The 26056-nt window shown below is 37.2% G+C and overlaps 1 protein-coding gene across 3 annotated transcripts in view; it reads left to right on the top strand.

The window, feature by feature from the left end:
• The window catches only part of LOC122646455 (mevalonate kinase), a 41592-nt gene extending 32389 nt beyond the window's left edge, over positions 1–9203 (top strand). For all 3 annotated transcript variants that reach the window (XM_043840014.1, XM_043840013.1, XM_043840011.1), the window contains one exon: positions 8965–9203. The gene's annotated coding sequence lies outside the window, so the exon portion shown is untranslated. The remainder of the gene's footprint in view (positions 1–8964) is intronic.
• Positions 9204–26056: the final 16853 nt, after the last annotated feature.

The following is a 26056-nucleotide window of genomic DNA, read 5'->3' as shown; positions in this document are numbered from 1 at the left end:
TTACCCTTTAAGGATCCAATGTTCCAAGATGCTAATCTAATCCTACTTATGCAGAGCTGATGCACTACATCCTCAAGAAGAAGAAGAACAAGAAGCTGTCCAAGTAGTACTACTAGTATTAGTTAGTTGCTTAGTAGTTTATTTCTCATACATAGTTTTTATTTTGATGTAAAAGTCATGTGACCAGCTTTTGGACCAGGTTCTTAACACACACGTCCCTTGTATGAAAGCTAACTAAGGTAATTACTAGATCGTGAGAGAAGAGAGAGAAAAGCCAACTAGGTAATTACCAAACCAAACAAACTAATCCATACTAATTCCACTGTATGGGATTTATAAGAGAACAAAAAAAAAAGGGCATACCCAGTGCATGAGGCTCCCGCCACTGTGGGGTCTGGGGAGGGTCATAATGTATGCAGCCTTGCCCTTGCTTCGCAGAGAGGCCGTTTCCAGAGACTCGAACCCGTGACCACTTGGTCTCAATGGATCAACCTAACCGTTGCACCAAAGTCCACCCTCATGTCAAAATAGAAACTAGATACAAGAAATTAAATCTAGCTAATAGCTACCTAACACGAATGGAAACTAAATAAAGTAGCAAACAACTAATTGGAAACCAACAAAATAGAAAATAAATAAAATATCTCCTCAAGACTGTATAGATGACAACTCGACATCTCTTGAAATAAGTCTCCAGGCAATAGCAAACTGTCCTCCTGAAACATCTCCACGCAAGGTGACCATGGGGCCCACTAAAGCTGTCAAATATCTCTTCAAACTCTTCTCCATGCAGGGACTGTCTTAAAGACCAAATAATGGGCTAAAGGCTGGTCCATTAAGTTGACCAAAGGCTGGCTGGTTGGGCTGGTTTTTCTCCATCGAACAAAAGATGGAGTCTTGTTCATAAATCTAGGAGATGATCTCTAATACTTCTAACACTGGGACTCTAAAATACTTATCTAAATAGGATATTTGGAACCCCAAATCTTCTAAATAACTTGGGCGCCACACAATTAATAAAAGGGGATTTCTTTAATGACTAAACCAAAGCCAACTTCACTTCTTAAAGCACTTCACAAATAAGCTAAAAATAACGAATAGAAATAATGAAATACCCCCAAAATAAAATTACAGTTATGCCCCCAGTAAAAAATCTATCTCTAATTAGAATTAAATCCACGTGATTTGGTTCTATAGTTACTTCTGCATTATTCCCCCGTGGTTGGAAAAGGCTTGTCCTCAATTCTTGTAGTGTCGTAGCACCACAGCCACTCGATCAACATATTTGAACACATTCTTTGACTTGATGGAGATCCATTGCTTCTCATGATAAAAAATAAGCAATGATCGGCTTCTTCATATCCAATATTTTTAGAGGAAGAAGAAATTCAATGGTCTTGATATAAATAGAAACAACATCAAATCGAGTCTCCTCAATTGAAATCTGTTCTTGAATCTCGTTTGCCTTGATCAGATAGACGCCGTTGTTTTATTCTTCAACTTTGATATTGGTCGTGGTTTTCTCTTGACAGTCATTGAGTTCTTCTAGGCAACGTTCGAAAACTCATCTCGACTCGGTGTCTCAATCATGTCGAGACAACCGAAATCTAGACCAGACAATGTGTGGGTGTATATATATATATTGTTTCGGTTTGATGTTTTAGTGGGCAAATGACCATAGTTGGCTCTGAAACTTTAAGGGAAGTTACGTTTAATAAACATATTTAAATCTTCAAATTGTCCCAATTTGGTGTTTTGGATTTACACCCTTGGTTGGGAGTAAATGTCAAACCCTTAATGTAATATTACCTATTCTACACATTGTTTGAGTGCTACAAGACATAATTGGCAAGTAAAACAAGTAAATTATGCAATAATAAATGGAGACACATAATATTGAATAATTATTTAAGAAATAGTTAAAGACTTAAAATTTCTACTACAAAGTACAGTGAACAATGCATATTACATAGACACCCAACCCAAGTACAGTGAATTATTCATAAGTCATAGACACCCTAGTCTTCCATGTCCCAACACAACAATACTGTGAGTATGTGGCAGCCTACTGATACAAGTGTTATATTTTTTTTCAAAAATTAGTTTTTGGGAATAGTAACTTTACCTGAAATAGTTAAATGTAGCCAAATCTTCCACATTAAGCAGCAATCGATCTCTTCGTAGTGATGTGGTGACCCCTAATATCCCAAAAGTATTGAGTGATGGTGTGGCAAAAAAATCAAGATCCAAGCTTTTTCCCCCCTTCTCTAGGTCCAAACCCACGAAACTGGTGTGTTTTGTTCGAAATTTTGGACTAAGGGTCGAGACCTTGCCTATTTATAATGGGCTTTGTACCATTTCGGCAAGATGGCACAAAGTGTACCGAAACCTTGCCGAAAGTTCGGTCGAGTTTACCGAAACTTTGTAGAATTGAGATCTCTTACGTCTCGACCAGGTCGAGATCCTCAAGTTGACGAGTTTTAGAACTATGCTCCACGTCCACCTTTTCATCCACTATTGAATCTTGTTTATGATCTTCAAGAATTCGTTCTTCTCGCTCTATAGCTCTTGAATTAGAGGCTATGTAACTCTCACATATAGCACTCATCCTATTCAACATATGCTCCCTGTTCTCAAAGGTCGTTAAGACGAATAGTAACTTTTGATAGTTTTCTTGATACTCCATGGTCATCTTTAAGTTTGGCTCTAATACCAAACTGATGCGGATTGATTAGACGGATTTGCAAGGGCTCACTAAAAGATGGGAGTAAGGGGATCCCAGTCTGACGACTGGATTTGGATCAAATTTGTTCTCAGATCTAATGGACAGCTTTAAGAAGATAGCTACCAGATTTCAATTACTAATTTTCAGAATGTAATCAGAAATAAAATATCCCAAAGTATCGAAATCGATGAGGTGGAATGGTGGAGAAAAAAAGGAGGTTAATAGTAGATGGAGGGCGAAGATTTAAAAAAAATTTCTTCCTGGAATATTGGTTCAATTGGAGAAATGGAGGAGAGAGAAATATGTTTGCTGTCCAAAGAATAAAGGAAATAAATTAGAGAAAAAGGAGAAAATATCAAAAGGGGAGAGGTAAAGCACCAAATTGAAAGAGAGAGAAGAGATATGAAATAAGAAAGAGATAAGAAATCTCATACCAGATTGTGAGAGAAGAGAGAGAAAGCCAACTAGGTGACTACCAAATCAAGCATACTAATCCACTCCAATTCCATGGTTCCATCGTATGGGGTGGTTACATATTTATAAGCAAAAGAAAATCTTTTAAATCTACAACTCTTATATTTATCACCCTAGGACTCTAAACTAAATAGGAATATTGAAGCTTAAATCTTCTAGATAGTTTTGCCACACACAACTAATAAAGGAGGATAATTCAATCCTGGGTCGCAAAATCCTGCTTGGGATTGCTATGGGCCCATAAGAATGATGCAAATCTCAAATTAAAGGTTGAGTGACAATTCCGTAAATTTATGAAAGTTTGGACACCTTTTCGGGCAAGATAACAAAATAAGGGACTCAATGATAATTAGATCTAGAAGAGGGGTCTTTCTGGAATTCAAAATATAATAGTGAAAAGATATAAATGAACTTAAGAAAGCAAGGGTTTTTCAGTAATTATCAGAAATCAGGCCTTACTTTAGTAAGAACTGTTATTCTTCTTCCTCTCGACTCTAATGCTATATAGTAGGAAACCATTCACGCTATGAGTAAGAGATCTGACTGGTTTGGCCTGAAATTTCTGGGGGAGGTCGGAATCTTGAATACCTATTGATTTCAGCAAGCGATTGAAGGAACCAACAACCTTGAATTCGAAGGAAGACATACTTGTCAAGGCGGCAAGGCGACACAAGGCGGTGGAGGGGTGTCTAAGCGCTTAGGCGACAACATGCCCAAGTGTTATTTTTTACTTTCCCTCTTTTCTAATATTATTTAGAATGTTACAACGTATACCTTATATTATAAAAAATCAACATTAAGCCACAGCAAGCCATCAAAAGTCAACATTAAGCCACATCAAGTCATAAAAAATCCACATGAAGTCACATCAAGTCATAAAAAATCAATATTAAGCCACATCAAGTCATAAAAAAATCATCATAGAACAAGAAGACAGCAGAACTGAAGAAGCAAGTTACTGGAAGTTTGAAAAAACCAAAACATACAGTTGGTTTTTACTGTTCTTAGAGTTGGTCATTGTCATGGTATACCTAGTCTCGTATTTGGTTTATATTGTTTTTAGAAAATATGATCTTATCTATAAGTAATTAAACTTCTCTCGATTTAGAGAAATGTTCTTGTTCTCTAAGAAAGTTGACTGGTATTTTTACATGATACTTTTTGTATTAGGTAGAGCACAAAACCAGCTTTCCAACAAATCATAGATTGTTTAAATCTGATTTTAATGTAAGACTAGGTTACTAATCCCAAAAAACCCCACAAAACTCAAAATTAGCAGGTTAGGGTGCCAAACCAGCTATGAGAATACCACCAAAGTAGGATCGAGTGTAGCTTGTAAAGAGTGAAGACTATGCTGAAAGTTTCATACAATTCCAGTGGTGGAATTGGGAGAAATAGCATCAACACCAAAATAGCAGGTAAATCTCTGCAGGCCAAACCAGCCACCAGCTTCGGCTCTAACTTGGATCGAGTGTGGGACCTTTGGAGAGGAGGCTTTGCTGCAATTTTGAGTCAGGGCTAATGAACAGCTGATGAGATCTGAGTTGGTGATGAAATTAGAAGGTTGAGGCTGTAGAGCAAACCAGCCCACAGAATGGGCTCAAACTGGGATTGAGTAGCCCCCTTGTGGATGTGATTCAATCCTCAAAACCCTGCTGGAAACAGAGTTCAATCTTCTGAGTTATCCAAGATCGGTTATTGTTGGCAGTAGGACAGAAGCAGGCCAGCAAAGGTGGGTTCGATCCTCCTTGTTGATGGACAGCAGCAGTCTTCGAGTAGTCTTCTCAATGATGGAGCAATCACAACAGCATAGCAGCACACAGATCGATGGAGAGGGAAGAAGGAGATAGAGAAGAGAAGAAAAAAGAAGGTGGGGATAGGTGGATTAGGCTCTCACAGCCAGGCTCCTTCAGCCCTTCAAGTCACAATCAGAACTTGACAAAGGAATCATAATTTGCCAAAAGCAATCTTCATTCAACTATAGAAATCGTGGGAGAGGCATTAATAGCCTTTGCAATATAAAGAGGGCTATACTTGCACCTCAAGTAAGAAAAGAAATAGAAACTTAGCATATTAAGTTGCAACATGAAAATAGAAACTACTCTAATTAACTAGGACTGAAATAAAATAGAAATATAATAAAATCTTCATTCCTCCAAGGTAATAACCGAATCTTCATGTGGTCCCCACAAGGGTAATATCGGTCAGCACTTGAAGTCCCAAATTTTGTCAATAAAAATTGACAATAATGCCCCCACGATCTGGGTTTGAGAGACCCAACAACTCCCAGCCCCTATGGCCCATTGGGTTGGTTCACCAATTGGTGAAGTGAACCAGCCCTTCTGCCCCATGAGTTCCTTTAGTGTATTTCTTGCCAAACAGCTTGGCATCTGCATCAGATTTATATTGAAGGAGTTATGTTCCGGTCTCAGATTTATATTGAAGGAGTTATGTTCCGGTCAAACCTTATTTGGTGTACGTGAATGCTGTCAAAACCGCTTTGAATGAAAATATTTTTATAGATATTAAAACAAATGAATATTTTACCGCACTTTTGGTTTTTAGCAATTTTTACCATATTAAGATGTACGAAAATTTTAAATTTAAGAAAAATCCCAGCATTAGAAAATTGAAAATTTCAATTATTGCCAAAACTCTAGTTTTTGTTCTTGAAGAGAGGGGGTTGACTTTTTATCTTTTTGAAATATGATTTTTAACTATTTTTATAGGATTCAAATAGGGGGGAGGGGTATTTGCTTATTTATGAATAATATCTTAAGTAAATGAATTACTTAAATGATATTTGGCATAAATAAGTGCCAGAACCTGGTCCGATACCAATTAAACCAGTGCAAGACGCCCTGCACTAAGGCAACAGTCGCCTAGGCCCCTAGAAATATGCTTGACAACTATGAAGGAAAGCTGCTGTGACAAGGACTAGCGGCAAGTCAGGAACCGGACTTTATAATTGATTCGATTCTTATAACAGGGAGAAGTTTTGGGTTTGAGTTTTTAGGGTGTGAATCACGGTGGGGAAAAGAAATTACTCTCAAAATCTAAAAAGGAAAGAAGAAGGATCAAAGGAGATAAATCGAACTTTGTGGGGTAGTTGATGTTGCCCAGAAATAGAGTTTGGAGAAGATAATGATGAAAGAAGAAGAAGAATAGAGGAATAAGAAAGAGAATGAGGGATTGGGGAAAATGGAAGAGAGAGGGAAAGAGGCTCACACCTGAATTGAGCAGGGCGGATGGGAGATTGAAGAGGGGAAAGAAGGACACTTAGCCAACAGGCTGCTTTTAGGCCACACAGGCACACTCCAACAAAACACTCAATTTCAATATTCCATTCTCTAATCTCAAACCAAGAGTTACATGCGTATAAATAAGAAGAAATCCAACTCAAAAAGAATCCTACTCAACTAGGCAACTAACTACTCAATCTAATCCCCTACGTAACTAACCAAAAATACAAGATTAAAAATTGTCCAAATTAATGCCTAAATATCCTGCTGGACCAAAACCAGATCATAGTTATCAAGGCGGGAAAGCGACCATGGCGTTTTAGAGGGTAAAAAAACAAGGCGACACCGCCATGGCACCCAAGGCGTCCAAGGCGACCAAGGAGTCTGGACGAGCCATGGCAACTCCTTGATAACTATGAACCAGATTTGGATTCGGTTCGTCTCAGTTTGGTCTTCCAAACGGGTTTGTACCGGTCCAAGGCAGTGGTACTGCATCAGAGGACTTCTTTAATGACTAATCCAAAGCCAATGCCACTTCTTAATGACCCCAGAAATAACAATTTTAATTCTCCCAAAAATAAAATTACAATTCTGCCTTAAGTTAAAAAAATCTTTCTCTAAACTAATTAGAACAGTCCAGGCCATCCAATTTGTTTCTTTGGTTGCTTCTGCATTACAATGTTGTGGCCAGTATTGGGTCGATGTGGATCCTAGTTAGCAAATTTGGATTCAGGAATAAATCAGAATGCAAAAATTTCTGGTTTGATTTGATTTGCAAATTTGAAGGCATTAGTCAAATTTAGATTTAGTAGAATAAACGACTAGGGCAAAAGTTGGGACTGGATTAATTTGGGTAATAAGCATTTAAATTTGGAAATTTTGGATCTAAAATTTCACCTCGTTTTTAAAACAATTTACTGAGGTTTGTAAAGATTCTGATTTTTTGAGGCCAAATCATTTGTTTCCTGAATTATTAATGGAATTTTTTTACTTTTTTTTTTTTTTTCCTTAAAGAGTTTGATTTTTTGATGCAGCGTCAGCCAAGAATAAGAAGAGGGATAGGAACTAGACCGAGTTAACTTTCGTGGTTCAAGTAGGAGTCTTTTAGTCCTGGTCGTGGGGTCTTTACGAGTTAGTTCGTTTTCTATTCAGTTATTTGTTAGTCCTAGAGTAAATAGGATTATTATTTGGGTTTTTCCTTTACAGTTCATGTAATCAATTCTACTTCCCTAGAACTAATAGGAGTGCAAAAGCAAGTGGCATCAGGTATGGTTTTGCTGCTTGTATTTTTTTTTAAGAATTGGTTTAGGTGTTGAATAGAGTTTGTTCTAAACTCTATATATAGATGTAATGGCAACAGGCCCTCCCCAAGATTTATGCAATATGGTCATTGGTTTTCTTCAATCTTTTGCTGTGGATTTTGTGGTGTTGATCCAGTGGGCCTTCCATTGGTACCACAAATTGGACCCAATTTGGAGTGCAAAGCCCAAGGTTGGAAGGCCTAAATAGGCCCAAGGGTTTAGTATTTGGTAAAGTCATGTTTTATTTTATTTCTGGGGGTATTCTTAAGTTACAAAAATTAAAGAAATGCATTTAATTGTAGTCAGCCGAAGTCTTCTAGGGTAGTGCCTTTGGCTGCAAGCAGTGGTTAGAATTAGCAAGTCTCTGTTATTATAGCAAGGATCAAGACAACCTGAATTAACCACACTGTATACCTCATAAATGCTCTCACAAAGAGCTATTATTAGTATAATACAAGATGGAATTTGTCCATGCTCACTAAAACATCAATTTGAGGATAAAAACGGTCAGCAGATGTCCAGAATTGGTAACTTTTTTGACGAGGTGATGCTGAGGTCATGTTTTTCCAGGAATAGGCTATTTTCTTAAAGTTTCTGGAAGCAAATAAACAGCGAATATGGTTAGGAACAGGCTGTAAGATTGTTAAAGTAATATTCTTTATTTATTCTGTGTGAATGTATGATGTTGATTTTAGTTTTGGTTGAGAGGTTGAGCTATTGCAACCATCAGGTTGCGGGTTCGAAACATGGAAACAGCCCCTCCTTGAAGCAGGGGTAAGGCTGTGTACATTTGCCCCTCCCAAACCCTGCAGTAGCGGGAGCCTCGTGCAGTGGGATGCTCTTTTTTTTTTCTCCCCGGTTGAGAGGTTGTAGTTCTGAGATTTTGTTATTCGCTGCAGGTTCAGACTCTAACTTTGCTCTTAGATCTACTATTTTCTGAATCACCATTTTTCAACTGACTTTGACAATGTATAAGTTTTCTTATTATGTATGATGTGGCTTGAAACATGCTTATCACTTCTGCAAGTATGAGGAAACTATGTAAGCTCTATCAAGGGTGTTCTTATTATGTATTAGGGTAAGCTTAGAATGAAAAAAGTTACTGCTTTCCTTCTGGTTGTATTGTGCAAAGAATGTCACACTTATTTCTTGACAAGTTTAAAAGGGACTTAGAATTGTAGTCACAAAGATACACTTTGAAGATGCTAACAGTTTATTTCAGATTTGTTTCCAGACGTGGATTTTGCTACATGATGCAATTTAATGTGGAAACCCACCTTGGAATGCTGTGCCCAACATTCTTGACATGCAACCTCTCTATTACAAATATATTGTCTATGATCTATCCCAATCAGAGCTTATATTATCACTCAGACTAAGCATATTGGTTACGCTAGGTGTATTGGCTATATAACCCATGTGAGCTCATAGCAGTTATATTGGAAAGAGATTTTTGAAACAGAGAATTGCCTATGCAGTGTTGGATATGTTTCAGATTTTCTGAGTAATTCAAGATCAGTTTCACAAGATGCACAAAAAATTCAGGGGTAGAGAGGCTAAATTGTCAGTAATTTGGAAAGGTTTCATGAACTGTGTTGAAACCATCTAGACAATGATAGGTTGGAGGGTTAGAAATGAGACAAATACCAACATATGGGGAGATCCTCGTTGGTGAAGCTTTGGCCATACGGTATACATTATTTCAAGCTATTGAGGATAGCCTTGACCATCTTATTATTGAATCTGACAATTTGAGCTTGATCAATTTCATCATTAGTATACTAGGCACTCCTCCAGCATCAATTCTTTCCATTGTTAATGATGTTAATTATATTGCCTCCTCTTTGGAGTAGTTGATACCCTTATCCGGAAAGGCCGGTCCTTGATATGTCGGACTGGTTGGCCGTTGTCCACTCCTTGGCTTCGTGACTTATGTTGTTTGAATGCCTGTGTCTGTGTTTATTTGCGTTCTGCAACTTGAAAGGTTGGTTAACTCTTTTGAGCTGGCGTGTGTGTTTGACCAAAAAAAATAAAACATCTTCATCAATAGATTTGTTATCACAAAAAAAAAAAAAAAACATTATGAGAAAATAAGGTTGATCTCAATAGGCAGAGTTATTGGATACTTTATTTGGGCCTTGAGTGATTCAATGGCAGTAGGAACCAGTCAAACCCAGAGTAATCAATCAATGGTTATCTGATCTTGATCTCTTCTCCCCTAAATTTAAGCAACCCCCATTAAACAACTGAACTAAAGCCTCTAAGTTAGGAACTCACCCAAAAAGAACAAGGATCACTCCTCACAATCACTGGAATTTTTGTCTTGCCCGGTACAATTGTCCAGTTCCTCTCATAGGGAGGCGGAAATGATGACTTAACGTCACTCGGGTAGGGGTTTAGGTCATCATTTTCGGCCCCATATAAGAGGAACTGGACAACTGTTCCAGGCAGGGAACCGGAGAGGATAATGATCCCAATCACTGCCTCATCCAATAATCTTGACCTGTGATAGAAGTTTTTGCGCATCAGCTAAGTCTGCATTATGGGCCTTTAAAAGAAAAGATGAGAGAATTATACAATATATAAAATTCTCTTCTCCCAAATCATTTCTTCGTGGTTTTGGATTATAAAAACTAGAGAAGTTGAAGAATTAACTGGAAGACGTATTTCTTTCTCCACTTATAATCAAGGGAAAAAGAATTCTGTCCGGGAGTGTGATTTACGCCAGTACTCCCATGAGTCTATCTCTCTCTTCCCCACATGAAAAGAAAGCTCTGCCCCCTCGTTTTAAGGAGGAGAGAGATAGACACATGGGAGTGCTGGCGTAGGCTACATTCCCGGACAGAAAACTGTTTCCCTATAATCCTACACTTCTTCTATATAAGTTGTTTACACCTTTATTTTGTTCAGTCTTCAGAAGTGGGTATTAAGGATACAGTCCAAGGACAAGACAAGGAATAAGACCGCTTGGTTCGTTTTAGGCTAGATTAAGGAGTTATTAGATTTGATGATATTTTAACGTGGTAGTTATGATCGGTCAAGAAGTTATTACCGATTTTGGCACCCATAGAATAAGAATAAAAAAGGAAGAGGACCTTCAATTAAATCAACAAATCTGCACTTCTTCTTCTTCGAAGTAAGAGTAATTTAGATTAGATTAGTTTGTTCACTGTAAACTCTCCCCTCCCATTGAGGGATCTTGTTATGTATTTCTTCTCGTTCGAAATGACGATAAGATTCAATTTCAATCATCTTCAATCATTTTATTTGTGCTTCGTCATTTCTCCTTGTTCTTTGATTGTTTAAAAGTCCTTGTAGCGACCGAGGCAGGAGTGCAATCCATTTTCACTTGAAAGAAGTCAGATTAGTTTCCTTACTCTTTGAGTCTCTGGCACGCTTACGCATTTTAATCTACAATCTTAAGACCCAAAAAAGGAGGAAACATAAGTATACTTTTTTGTTGGGTGCTCTCTATATAAGTGTACTTAAGTTTAAGTGGAGGACTTATTACCTAAGTATGTCTTGGGAAATATTATTCTAAACCCTAATCTAGGAGGCTTCTTTTGAAGGCATCTTTTATCTTTTACATCTTTCATACTTATGGATACCTTGACATTGAGCACACAAAGACAACAAATAGAGAACATTCTTTTCCCAACATTCCAAGACTTGAGAGAGAGAGGGAGTGAAAATGAAGCACCACCATGCGTAAGATATTCCTCCATAACTACTTTTGTCTCCAAGCATAATACTAATAGCCTACAAGAGAGAAGAAAGAGTAATGAAGCAACCCAAAAAGTCTCCACATAAATGTGTATTGTTTGCATGATTCCCTTATATATATCACTTTTGTCTCCAAGCATAATACTAATAGCCTACAAGAGAGAAGAAAGAGTAATGAAGCAACCCAAAAAGTCTCCACATAAATGTGTATTGTTTGCATGATTCCCTTATATATATCACTTTTGTCTCCAAGCATAATACTAATAGCCTACAAGAGAGAAGAAAGAGTAATGAAGCAACCCAAAAAGTCTCCACATAAATGTGTATTGTTTGCATGATTCCCTTATATATATCTTCACCTTTTCCATCAAAGAGTGTTTCTTTTTTCAAATTTCCACCTTCGTTACACTTCATGTTCTTCCATTATTCTTTACTTTAGTTTAGACCTAAGGTTATGGATCACTTGAAGTTCATTGGAAGTACTCCCCAAACCCAAGCAATGGCTTTGTGAGAACAGTGACAGCTTTTTGTTGGTCTAAACTCTAAAGAAAAGCCTTACCATGTCCTTAGAAAATTGACTTTTAGAGTTGTCACCTAGATTAGGGTCTAATACCCACAAAATATAGTTGACTACATTTTGAAACCGGTTCAATTAACAGATCAGTTCGGGTTAGGTTGTGGATCTAGGAAGGGGTTAGGTACCCAATCCATCCAATTAAATTGGTTTTACCTTATTTTCTTGATATTTTATTTAAATAATAATTATTTCTAAGCTAAAAATCTAAAATAGTTTTAAGCTAGTAACAAAACCAGTAAACATACAAATTACAAAAATACCACTACATGCTTGATATATACCTGAATATGTCAAAAGAAGGAAAATGAACTAATCTAGTATGAAATTATTAATTATCTCAATCTAGTGAATGACAATTCAAAAAAGAAATAAAAAATGTAAATTTGAATTAAAATACATGTGAAATATACTTACCAAAATTATTCTTATGCAAATCTAACCTAAATTATCATGATTTAATCATAAAAAGTAAACACCCGCACACAAATCTCGCTGGGACCACAATCTCCGTTCAAAGGAGGAAATGATACCTATACACACTCTTTTTGCAGAGTAGGAGAAACACTCAACACACTCTCCTTGCAAAGTAGGATAAATGTTGGAGTTTTTCAACATAATGATGTTGGGAATAGTCCCACATCGGAAACGTAAAGGTGAATAAAATCCATATGGGCTCACAGAATATGAAGTCCAAACTTCTTACCCAAAAAAAAAAAAAAAAAATGATGTCCAAAATTAATTATATTTTCAATTTGAATAAAATCTAATTCATTCTTAAACTTCACAATGCCATGTAACGTTTTGAATGAATAAGACAAAATACCATTCTTAATTAACAATACTAGAACATTTTAATGTTATAGAAAATTGACTATAAAATCAAAGAAAGGTTTAATTTCGTGCCATTCACTATAATACATTTATTTTTTTAGTATTAAATCAATCAAAATAGTATTATATGAACAGTATGATACTAGATAATAAATAGTGAATTTCATCAAATAGAAGCACTATTATATGAACAATACGATATTGTTCATAAAATAATGGTTTTTTTTAAAAAAAGAATGAAATATAGGATCATAAATATGCAATGAACAATAACATAATCGAAGGCTCCCCACCGGCAGGGAAGCTCTGATACCATTGTTAGAGAATGTGAAAATGATACGGATCGTCCTACTAGTCGAGGCGGCCATATGATAACATAATCACCATTAAAGAGAGTTTAATGGTTACCTTCAACTTCACATATGCAAAGTCTCCATGCGATCTTATCTCTTTCTTGACGAGTCGTTTTCATACGTGTAGCTTTACGTTCCCGTAAATGAAAACTCCTCCAAAACTACAGGGTAAAATCGAACACTCACAACCTTAGAGAGGGAGAAAGAAGAGAGAGGATGATACTTTAGGAGGGGAGAGCACTATATGTAGATTATGGGTTATGCCAATATATATATATATATATATATATAAGTAAAGCTTTCACATTCTTTGCAAGATTCCTGAAGAAGAGTTGACACCTTACAGGATTCCTCCTACAAAAGAAAAGGCATTCAAGTAATCAGTAAGATATCACAAAGCAAACATGATCACTTTCTGTTGATAAATAGCAAAGAGTTTTTCAAAGAGAATACACAGAATTCTGAGAAGAAAATACTCTGTTCTTTACTCTCAGAGCTCAACACTCATAGTTTTCAGTTTTTTTTTTTTTTTTTTTTTTTCGTTTTAGAGATTGTAAGTTTGTAAGCGAAGAAGGAGTTCTCTTGCCTACACTCCAATCATCCAAGTGTTTTTCAAGTTCTTATCAATATCATTAAGTCTATATTCCATTATCAAGTTCTTGTAAGTCATCAAGTCTTTTATCAAATCTTTTATGTCCTATTTTCAAGTTCTGTAATCAAATCTGATCCTCAAGTTTATGATTCAAGTTCTCCTTGTATAATAAAGTATATGTTTTATTAAAGCTTATTCAAGTTTATATATTTTTCTAAATCATAAGTCTGTCTGCACACAAAAGTTCGTATTCCTTAGCCTTTTGTTTCCTTGGTCTTCTAACTAAATTTGATTGTCACTTGGCCTTTAAGATCTTGGGTTATTGATTCAATCTCTTTATTCTGTTTTACTTGTGGAGTTGGAATTTGGCACTATATTTTCCAATCCTCAAGGAAAGTAATGTCTTTCCATTTGACAGTTTTTGGTAAAATAGTCCTTGATTGTATAAAATATGTTTCTACAAAAGAAGTTTGACCCTTTAGGGATCTCTTGAGAGCTTTAGGTCTTATTGTTTTCATAGCCTTGTACTGGATCTAGTGAATTATGGTTATCGAAATAGATCCCGATTTCATGTTATAGCCATGTGTTTTGACGCTGACTTTTAGGGAGTCCAATAGATTCTTGTCATTCAAAGGTAAACTGATATCTGAGTAACAATTAAAATGGATTGGTCCATGACAAAGGCTGGTTTCAATCATATCTAATAAAGAATCTTCAAAGCTGAGGAACCTTTGGTCTCTTAGGGCCAAGAGAAGAGAAGTGTCTAAACCTTCTCTATGTAAAGGTTTAATGGCTACTTGAATCAATCCTATATGGATGTAACTGAAATGTACTTTTAACTTGTTTATAGATTATGGATCTAACAGTTGGATTTTTTCTATGTCTGGGGAGAAATCAATAGTTTGTTCAACTGTTTTTATGGTTTCGGTGAAACTAAGTAGATCGTGTTGGTAGACTTCCCTTGTTGGGACCTTGGGTATGGTCCAATTTTGAAGTTTTCCATTGATATCTCCTTTGTATTCTTTACTGTTGATTATATTACTATTAGAGCTAGATTTTTCAATTGTCCTTGAGGACATTGTATTTGAGGACATTGTTTGAAATAATTGACTCATACTTGTAGTAACTATCCCCCCTTCAAAATCGCATCGTACCTACCCGTAAATGGTAAAGGTGATTATAAGTAGACAATCGACTAAAGAGACTTACAACTATTGTCCGACACACGGCTCCAAAATACGTATAATAACCAAAAACCAAGTGATAGGGTTTAAATGAATTAAGAAGGAAAAAGCGAGCATAACAAGTACGCAGTGTGTTGGCTCTGATACCAGACGTCCACCATTTTGAAAATTTGTTCTCTTTTCTGATTTATTTTCTTAGTCTAAATCCTTGTATAATCAAGTATATGTTTTATTTAAGTTCTCCTAATTCAAGTATATATATATACTAGTAAAGGTGCACCTGCAAATGCAAGTGTGACCATACGTGGATTCTAAGTAGATATAATAGTGAGTCTAACTTATAGAATCATGATATACTTTTCTTTACACTACCGTTGATTTTTAAATGAAAATATAGTTGTGTTGTTGATGTAGTGGTTGTTGTATCATGTTTTGTTTTGTAGTAATTTGTACAAAGTCACGTTTTATTATAGTTTAGTTAATTAAGATCCATATTTAAATTCTTGATGTTGTTTTCAAAGAAAGATGCTTAAAACGAAATAGAAAAATAATAAAACTCTTGATCTTTTGTTATTGTGATTATATTGTTAGCTTTATTTTGAAGTTAAAATTATTCCCTAAAAAAAGAAATTGCAGTAAAATTTACGATTAATAAATTTAAAACGCTACTATCGTTAATATTTACATTATTCATTATCATCAATCCTTAAATAACTTTTAAATACACTCTTTGTAGCTATGCCTTTTAGCTTTCAAAATCTATTCCTTCTCAGTTTTTATCTTCTTCTTTTTTTGATCTTCATTGTCGTTTAATTCAATGACTTCCTTCTTTTTCGCATTTCTTTTCTTGAGTGTATATGCAACGATTCTTTTGGATGTTTTACTTGAATTGTTCATGTCATCAATTTTGAAGTAGAAACAGTATATTTGGGATATACAAGACTTTAAAGACTCTTTGTGCTACAAAATAGAAAATAAACATTAAATATATATATTTAAGTGTAGTAATTTATTTATTTACTTTAGTAAATTTATTTTTAAAAATTAATATAATTTGTTTATCTTTTCTATTGATTTTGCATATTCAACTACTGATAATCCGGTAATTGTTTCAATATCATTAAATATTATCACAATTACTGTTTCTGTGTCATCTGAGACCCTGCTGTGAATGTAAAATAATTATTAATTTAAAATACTATTAAAATAAATATTTGTTGTATTGATTTATTGGTAAATTGGAATCTTACTTTTGTGTATACTTTGTATCATCATTTGTACATTTTTTGCATGTTGTTTTTGCTCCTTTAAGGTGTGCATTTTTACTACATTTGTGCACGCGTTGTACCATGGTTCTTCAGTTTCAACTTTTGAGATTATTCCTCTAATATAATAAAACTTATTCTGCAAATTAGTATATGTTAGAATCCTTAAAGCAAAATTAAAAACAGTTGTTATATTTTATATTTTACTAACTTAAGTTACAATATATTAACTTATCGAAACAAATAATTCCGGATCGGTATCGGTGGAGATGGAGATTAGTATCAATTCCTGGTCGATCATGTATCGGTGGATCGATACGGACAAGAGTAAAAATATAATTTAAAAAAAAAAAGAAAACAGTGGTAAACCTAACCGATCCCGACCGACATGGATCGGTATCTACTGAGACCGATACCGATTCCTGGCCAATCCCATATCGATGGATTAGTATGAACAAGGATAAAAATATTTTTAAAAAAATATTTTTTTGGGAAGAAAATAGGGTAATCTAACAGATGCAGACCGATCCGTGTTGGTCGGGATCGGTTAGGTTTACCCCTGTTTTTTTTTTGTTTTTTTTTTTTCTCTCATTTTTTTCATTGCCCGTATCAATCCACCGATACGGGATCAGCCAGGAATCGGTATCGATCTCCATCTCCACCGATACCGATCGGGAACCGTATTTATCGAACTGTATCGATTAGGTTACCCTATTTTCTTTTAAAAAATTAGTTTTTTTTTTAAAATATATTTTTACCTTTGTCTATACTGACCCACCGATACAAGATCGACTAGGAATCGGTATTGGTCTTAGCCAATACCGATCTAAATCGATCTATTGGTTAGGTTTACCTTTCTTTTTGTTCAAAAATTAGATTTTTTTTACATTTTCACCCTTGTTAGTACCAACCCACTGATACGGGATCCGTCAAGAATCGATATCGGTATTTGCTAAGGAATTGGAGAGAGAGAGAGATCATTGCGAACAAAAAAAGATATTTAAAAAAAAAACAGTAAGAAACCTTTTGAGATTTTGTGGATTCAAATAGAGAGAGGGGAGATATCGTTGAGAATAAAGAAGTATTTTTTGAAAAAAAATAAAAAAACAGCAAGCAAAAGAGATAGAGAGAGAATGAATATCTACCTTATTTAATTAAGGGTTTTTTTTTTATTGCCTTAATTTTATGAGAGAGAATTGGAGAGATTTTCTCTCCATAATTGTTAACCGATTTACTTTTGGTAAATCTAATTTTGTTTAGAGAATTGGAGAGATTTGCTTTAAATAATAATAAATATTATTAATATTAATGAATTTTAATTACAAACAGTAATTAATACTAAGGATACCTAAGATTAAGAATTTATAAGAAAGAATGACATAAGGATTAAGATTTGAAGAATTGAATTTTAGATAAAACTGAAGGGTACAATAGGTAAATGAAAGATTTGTCACTATTAAAAACAATAATAATTAATACTAAGGGTACCTAAGATTATGAAATTACAAGAAAGAATGACAGAAAGATTAAGAATTGAAGAATGGAATTTTAGATAAAAATGAATGGTAGAATAAGTAACTGAAAGATTTGCCACAACGTGCTTTTATATAATAGTATGATATATATATATATAGAGTCATAATCTGATCCCAATTAATTGGTAAAATACGAAGATGATTATGACTATATATCAATGCATATAGTTATAACCAAATCCCAATTAATTGCAAAAAACCTCATTTCGAGGATGATGAGTTATGACTATAGATCAATTAATTGGTAAAATAAGATTCTTTTTTTTCCAACACCCATACCATATTACACTGTTTTAGTTTACCAAAAAAAAAAACATATTATGTTGTTTTATATGTATTTCTGATATTGAGCTAAAAGATACAATGAAAAATAACAACATAGCTTTATCCCAATTAGATGGAGTCGTCTAAAAGATATGACAATACATGTCTCTTATATGGCTCTGTATAAAACGTGTATAAACATGTATCTGTTTTTTCATATATAAAAACACAGTTTTAAAAATAAATATAAAAAAAATGGGAGAGTTTTCTAGCTGGGAGTGCTACTCCTGCACCAATGCGGGGGCCAATGGGAGCACATGTGAACCATCAACAGAACTGGTATTTCTACTTTTCATGGGGATAGGATAGTCATTTTTTGAGGGACTGAATCTAAGCGTCGGAGCTAGACTCTCAAATTGAGTTTTTTTTTTTCATAAAAATATAAAAACCCAGGGACAAGAAAATAGATGCACAAAAATGAAAGAAAACCCAGACCAAAGGATGTAGAGTGGAACTCCCAACATAGGTCCCCCACCTCATGGAATACAAGTTAGTTTCTACAAGTCCATTGGAAGTCTTCTGCATTCAATGTGGGAAAAAAACCAAAAAGCAAAGAACACTCACATAAAACAAAATTTGAATAAAACGTTGGAGAGAAATGGTAACTAATTCTAAACTTGATCCAAAGCAGACCTACCTCAAAAAACAAATTCAAATTTTGAATATAAAAATACTAATAAAATACAACATGGCCAATTTCAATAGCCATCTCCAACTGATTATATGTTTATTTACATGTATCTATATTTTCCCTTTTAAACCCCACATTTTTCCAATCTAAATTTAAAGACCCAATTTTTATTTTTGAATTTTTTTCTTTTTCAAAGTATTTCATAAAAATTTACATTGTTCCTTTTCCAAAGTATTTAATTATGGTTGCACTTAGGGGTGCAAGTTGACCTAGTGAGCCTCAGCCCACCCGAGCTTATATATATATATATGATTTTCTTATTGACACCACTTATGGTGTTACCCTTTTAGTATCACCCATTTTTCCCCATTGAGGGTAAAGTTTATCATTTCACTTATCTAATAAAAAATGTGCAAGCTAGTGACAACTTTTGATAATGACATAATGATTATTAGGGTTGAATATTGTGTTCCATTATATCTTCACTTTTCAATAGAAGAATATAAATAGAGACTACAAGAGATGTAATCCTTGCTGGAGTTATACAAGGAAAGTGGATAAAGATGATACATAAAATATAAATTACAATTGGAGAGGAAATCCTCTCCAAATTCTCATTCTTAGTGAGATTTAATTACATGTGAAGTTCTAAACGGATCCTCAAGTCGAATTACCATTCTTGGTGAGTTGGTGGGATTCCATATCGCATGTGGAATTCTAAGAGAGAAAGACGATTTGGTCATCAATAATGATAAGGAAGTTTGAAAATCCTTTTATATCCCTAAGGGAGTGTTTGTTTGACGAAATTAAATGGGATGGACAAAAAGGAGTGGGAAAATTTCGTACTTTTCCATAGAATATTGAAAATGGATGTAGTTTGGATGCATGGGGTGGTATATTAACAGACAAGGTCCCATGAATCACATATTCTGTCTGTCTATGTGGCACCTTTATTTATCCCACCACACCCCTCCTTCAAGTCCCACCAAATCGGTGGGACTTTTTTACTGTTCATGAAAAATATATGGCGGGACCCACCATTTTACTTTTCTTCTTTTTCCCATCATTCCCTTTCCTGTTGGTCCACTCCACTACACATGAGACCCACCATTTTACCTTTCCCACCCCTTTTTGCCAAACAAACAAATGGTCCCAAACTTAAAAGATTTTGGGAATAAAACAAAGGGCAATTAAAAGGTGTCAAGTGCTAAATACACTTATAGAGGTTTCATTTAAACAATCCCATATTTATATATAGATATATTATATTATATATCTTTCTATTTTTTTTGGGTAGAAAGAGGGCTATTCATTTATGTGCACCCAACGCCAAGCAAAGGAAATCGAAATACATAAAACAGATAGAGGACATGATAAGGTATGGATACACAATATCCAAAACCAAGGAGTGGAAATTGACCCTGTCACGCCCTCATCCTGATGAAGATATTTTACAACACATAGGGGGTGACTGGGACAATCAGTGTCATCCCAATACCTATCAGGATTACAAATACAGCGTCCCGAGTCACAGTCCACCCTGTCATCAATTGTGATAACAACAAGGACCGTACTCAAATGGAATAAATCGTTCCAATCATAGAGTTAGCGGAAGTGAAATTAAATCAAATAATGTAAAATTATAGAGCATCGTTTCTCTAATGATAACACATAGTACAATCTCAATATTTGTAACCATTCATTTCTCTTCTTATAATTAAACATAAAGTTTATACACGATTGTAGATCAATACAGAAATTAAATAATAAATAATCGCCACAAGGACACCATCCTTGGGTGTACATCTACATCCAAGTCACAGCCACCGGCTCCACTTGATTCGCATCCAACGGTGCTCATCAAGAGTATTACCTGCATATCAACTAAAAAGGGGTTACGTAACGGGGTTAGCTACACCAGCTAGTGAGGGAGCAAAGGGGAATGCACACATATATACACAAACAATTTCAAGCAGAATGATGCATGCTAATGTTAGATTCATTTTTCACTTAACACACAATTGTATAGGTCAAGTGTATGCTACTGTGATAACTCGGGAGACACTGAGGGTCACTTAACCTATCACCCCAGGGAAACCTCAATTATCACACGGGAGCCTACGCCGGTAGAAACCATCCGATCACCCAGTGGCAGACCCCGATAGCCATCACTATCAGGCCCCACCTCCACAGGCAACAGGTGCTCAGACTATCCACCACATAAACCCCTGTTGGTAAGGGTCGTAGCATAAGGGAGCAAGCATCCTAGCCACAGATATACTGCATGCAACTCCTATCATCCCGAGAGGTATTTCGGGTGCATCAACATCCCATTCCAACTAGTACCCGGGTACCAGCACGACATGGCACATACAGATCAGGATGACATACAATAGTTTTTATAATTAAATAAAATGGGGTTTCGATACCGGCATACCCGACACCGTCACCCAATACAATGGTGAGAATAATATCACATTCATAACAGTTCACATTTGAGATAAATAATACAATGCGCACAATGCTTATATTTATATAATAGCATGATAATGGTTGCTTAATATGTATATTCAAATCCAACAAAATCACCCAAAACCCACTCACCGAACTCGGGTGTCACCCAACGTGGTTGACATGAATCTCACCGGTGCACTAGCTATCCATCGAGTTGAGTAGCCTAAAAACACAAAAGCAATCATTAACAAGTGTATAGAGGGATCTCATGCTAGGCCCCCAAAGTTAAAATCAGGTTTCAACCAAGACAGCACGAGCAGACTCACGGACGGAAGCAACAGGGTGAATCCGTCCCTGACTCCGTTCATGCCAATCGGTCAAAACACAAGAAGCGGATCCACGGACGGAACATCTTACTTGGATCCATTTTTGCATCCGTTCGATTTCTGAGACATACCAGAGAGCGAGCGGATCCACGGACGGATGCGCCATCTTAATCCACCCTTGCATCCGTTCGATCTCTGAGACATACCCGAGAGTGAACTGAACCATGGGCGGAGGCAACATATTGAATCCGATCCTTCATCTGTTCAGGTCAAATCACAAGGATTACACTGGGAGGACTGACTGACGGTACCACGACTGGTGGATCCGGTCATGCGTCCACCGAAAATCTTTTTTGAGATTTCGAAGGGCTTCTTCTCCAGCTTGAAGCTTGGGGTACCCCTTGCACTCAGGGACATGGAGAGGGTGTTTAGGTCTCCTTAAGGTCACTAGAACTTAGGCTTACCTCATGGATTCAAGACCACACAAGGGTTTGGTCTCAATTTGGTCCAAAGGTAGGGTTTCATAGCTTAGAACCAAAGGTTCAGCAGCAATGGCTGCAATGCAGCACTTATAGGTCTTTAATAGGGTTTGGTCTTTGCCATTTGAGCTCCATTAAGGTCCGAGCTTCACCTTGAGTCCCAAATGGAACCCTAGGTTAGCTCAAGCTCAAGAAATCAACCAAAATGGAAATGGGAATGGAGAAGTACCAAATTTGAGGTCTTACCTTGGTGAGAGGAGCTCCAATTCCAGCCCTAGCCAGCCTTGAAGATCCACCTCCTTTTCCTTCCTCCCTTCCTTTCCATCTCTTCTTCTTCTCTTCTCCTTCTCCCCTTGTTCGGAAAGCAAGAGGAGAAGATGTGGGGTAGCCAGCCATCTTGGCATGGCCTCCATCTTCTTCCCTTCCCCTCCTATTCCTCTCCTACTTTCACTGCTTCTTCTTCCTTCCTTCTTCTCCTTCTTTCCTTGTCTCCTCTCCTCCATGGTTTGCTTCGGAGGGGGAGAGATAAGGGAATAGGAGTTTAGGTTTGTCTTTTAAGGGTTAAAAGGGCCTTAGGTCATGTTTGGTTAGGTGCCCTCAAACGCTAATTAGTCCCTTAGGTTTTAAATGGGTTTTAATTTGGGTCTTAGGGCATGTTTGGTCCATGTCATAAACCCATAAGGTCTATTTAGTTAATTAGGACATGTTTGGGTGCACCCTAAGTCCATAGGACCTATTTGTCCACTAAGGCTCATTTGATTTAAGTTAAAATAGTAAAACTCATTATTTATCTAAGTTAACTCTTGTGGGCCTACTTTCATGGCCCATTTAACCAACTAATGGTAAGGGTGAGGGTCCATTTGGTCCGAGGGTCAGATTATGGTGTCCGAGACACGGGGATGTGGGTCCCATAGGAAAATAAACCAAAAGGGCAGGTAACAGCACAGGCGGATCCGCGAGCGGTTTCAGTACTAGTGAGTCTGTTCATGACTCCGGTGCTGCTGTCAGGGCCCAAATTTCAAGAAAAGTTGCGGGACTTTAACCCGTACTCCCAAGACTTCAAGGAAACGATTATAATAAAATATTAGGTTCAAGGTCATCAATGTTGACCATAGCCACCATGGCATCACCCTTTGGTAAAGGTCCAATTTACCCCGGGGTATAAGGGTATATTTTGGGTGTGGGTGTAACAGACCCGGTCTCACATGCCATTGACTGGGTCATCCAAACTAGGGGTTGGGACACAACCACTTCCCTAGATAATAGGATGTAGCCTCTGCTAATTTAAGCACATGGACATACGTGCCAATAGAAAGGGCCCCATTTGTGCCGTACAGTCCAACGCCACACTGGCCACGCGTGCCGATACGCAGCCACAGTCTACTTTCAAACGAACTTGTCGGATCAACAAAGATCAGCTGGATCGACGAGTGGAGCTACGATAGACGGTAAGATGACCGCCATAAACGCTACCACAGCTTACTTTCGAACAAATCTGCAAGGATCTGCTAGATCGGTGAGTGGAGCTTCGTCTGGAAACAGGAGAGGGTTTGTGAAGATTGAAGGGCGCCTGGGGCATCATAGCCGACGATGACCTCGGTGCCACAAGCACCTGAGTCGGCATCACCTGCAAACAAACAAACAAATAAAAAGAAAAAACCTTCCATAAAGACCCCAAACATTGAAACAGAGCCTTGGAGCACAAAAACCAGGCCAATCCTATCCTTGACCTCAACCTCGCCTGGCTGAACCAGCCCATCACCAACATCGTCGCAATAACTTGAAGCGCAGTAGCACAAAAAATCTGGTCGCCACCACTCATCACCGCTACAGAACCGAGCGTCAGGCTTCCTCGGCAGCACCGAACATCACTACATCCCATGGCCATGGGAGTAGAAAAGGCTAAGAGAGGGTGCTTGGAGGGTGCTCTATCGGGGAAGAGCAGATGGACAATGATGGTGTTTGCTTAAGGATTTGGCCATGGGTTCCATCCGGCGATCAGACTGGAAAAGATGAAGAGGGAAAGGAAGGGGCAAGAAGCGGCGCCGAAGGGGAGTGGCGCCAGCGATACCGCAGGCTCTACATTGTCGGCATCATCGTCGTCATCAGCATCCTCTTCGGTGGCTGTTTTGATGGTCATGACGGAGAGGCTGATGATGAGGTGGGAAAGAAAGAGCAAACACGCACGAAGGTGGAGAGTATAACACGTACGGTGGCGGAGATTGGTAATCACGCACTAATGGCGGAAATATCTCGACGCACGGCGGTGGAAGAGTATTATATTATATATCTACATATTATATATGGGAGTCAAAGGGGGGAGTGGTACAAGGCATTATACAAGAGGGGTAGGGGAGTCATTCAGGGGGGGGGGGGAGAGAGAGAGAGAGATAGACACGATGGGTTCTAGCTTACAGTACACCAACCGTGTGCCCAACCTTTTTCCCATATATATATATATATATGGGAAAATGTTCTCTGTGTGTGTGTAGGGGGTGGGGGGCACAAGCACCCAGACACAATGGGAGGGAGAAAATGATCGCCCTGCCCCCAAGATGCCAGCAGGTGCTTTCATTGACTGCCACGCGCACATGGCCCTTGCGCTTCCCCACAGAGAACGCTCCCCGCCATATGTAGATTTTTTTTTTTTTTTGGTAAAACCTATATATAGATGAGATGGTTCTTTGAGCAAGCAAGGTACTATACAACCTCTCACATTAATTCTTTATTCATTGTTTCTCTCTCTTTCAAACAATTAATAAAATAATTCAACTTAAGGAAGCGTAATGTACGCCTTAGGCTCAAAGAGCCTTTTCCCATAATATAATGGATGATGTATGCAAGATCTATACACACACATAAGGTGTAAGCAAGATAAGGATCATTGATTAAGTACCACATTTAATATACATTGTTAATTTATTATATTTGAAGACAACTGCTTACCATAAGAGTGAAGGCTCTACTCTTCACCTTGTGGTATAAGGGACCCCCTCCCACTGCTCATCCCACATGTAGTTGCAATTAAAGTCCCATTGGGCATCATATAGATAGCATAGACAAAAAAAAAAAAGTTATTTAGGTCAAAATTTAATTTTTCTTTTTGAAAATGTTTCCTGTAGGGGAGCGTGGTTCTTGTGCATGTGGGGTAGTCATTTACATCTCATTGGGGGGGGGGGGATCATTTTTCCCCCTATGTTTGGGCGCGCCATTACGGGTGTCAATTCTAAGCCTGCACCGATACGACCAACATGTCCCAACCGATGAAAGCCCAAAATCGGCCCAACATGTTAGCTAAATGTGTTGGGCTAAGGCCATGTTAGCTAAATCTGTCGGTCACGTTGCAAGGGGATGGAATGACGGGCACTCAACCGAGCGTGACACATTTCCATTTAGTATACACTGTTAATTTATTATATTCAATATAAACAGAATTGAAGACAAATGCTTGCTAGTAGAGTGAAGGTTCTACTCTTCACCTTGTGATATAAGGGACCCACCTCTCACCGCTCATCCCACATGTAGTTGTAACTAAAGTCCCATTGGCCATTTAGATAGCATAGACAAAAAAAAAAGTTATTTAGGTCAAAATTTAATTTCTCTTTTTGTTGAAAAATAATATGAAAATAACAAAGGAGAAGTGTTTCCTATAAGGGAGCATGGCTCTTGTGTGTGTGGAGAGGGGGCAATGTGAGTGAGCACAAAACATTAAGCGGGGTGATCATTTGCATTTCATGGGGGGGCGGGGTGATCATTTTTCCCCCTATGTCTGGGCACGCCATTAGGGGTGTCAATTCTAAGCCTGCAACTGTAGGACCGACACGTCCTGACCAGTGAAAGCCCGAAACTGGCCTAACGTGTTAGCTAAATGTGTCGGGCTAAGGCTTGCCACGTTAGCTAAACCTATTGGTCATGGTGCAAGGGAATGGTGTCGGGGGCCCGACCGAGCCCGATACATTTACATTTAGTATACACGATTAATTTATTATATTCAATATAAACAGAATTGAAGACAAATGCTTGCTAGTAGAGTGAAGGCT

Source organism: Telopea speciosissima, chromosome 11 (assembly GCF_018873765.1).
Source record: "Telopea speciosissima isolate NSW1024214 ecotype Mountain lineage chromosome 11, Tspe_v1, whole genome shotgun sequence".
Taxonomy (NCBI): domain Eukaryota; kingdom Viridiplantae; phylum Streptophyta; class Magnoliopsida; order Proteales; family Proteaceae; genus Telopea; species Telopea speciosissima.
Note: the sequence above shows the minus strand (reverse complement) of the source record. Positions and strands in the feature narration are given on the sequence as shown.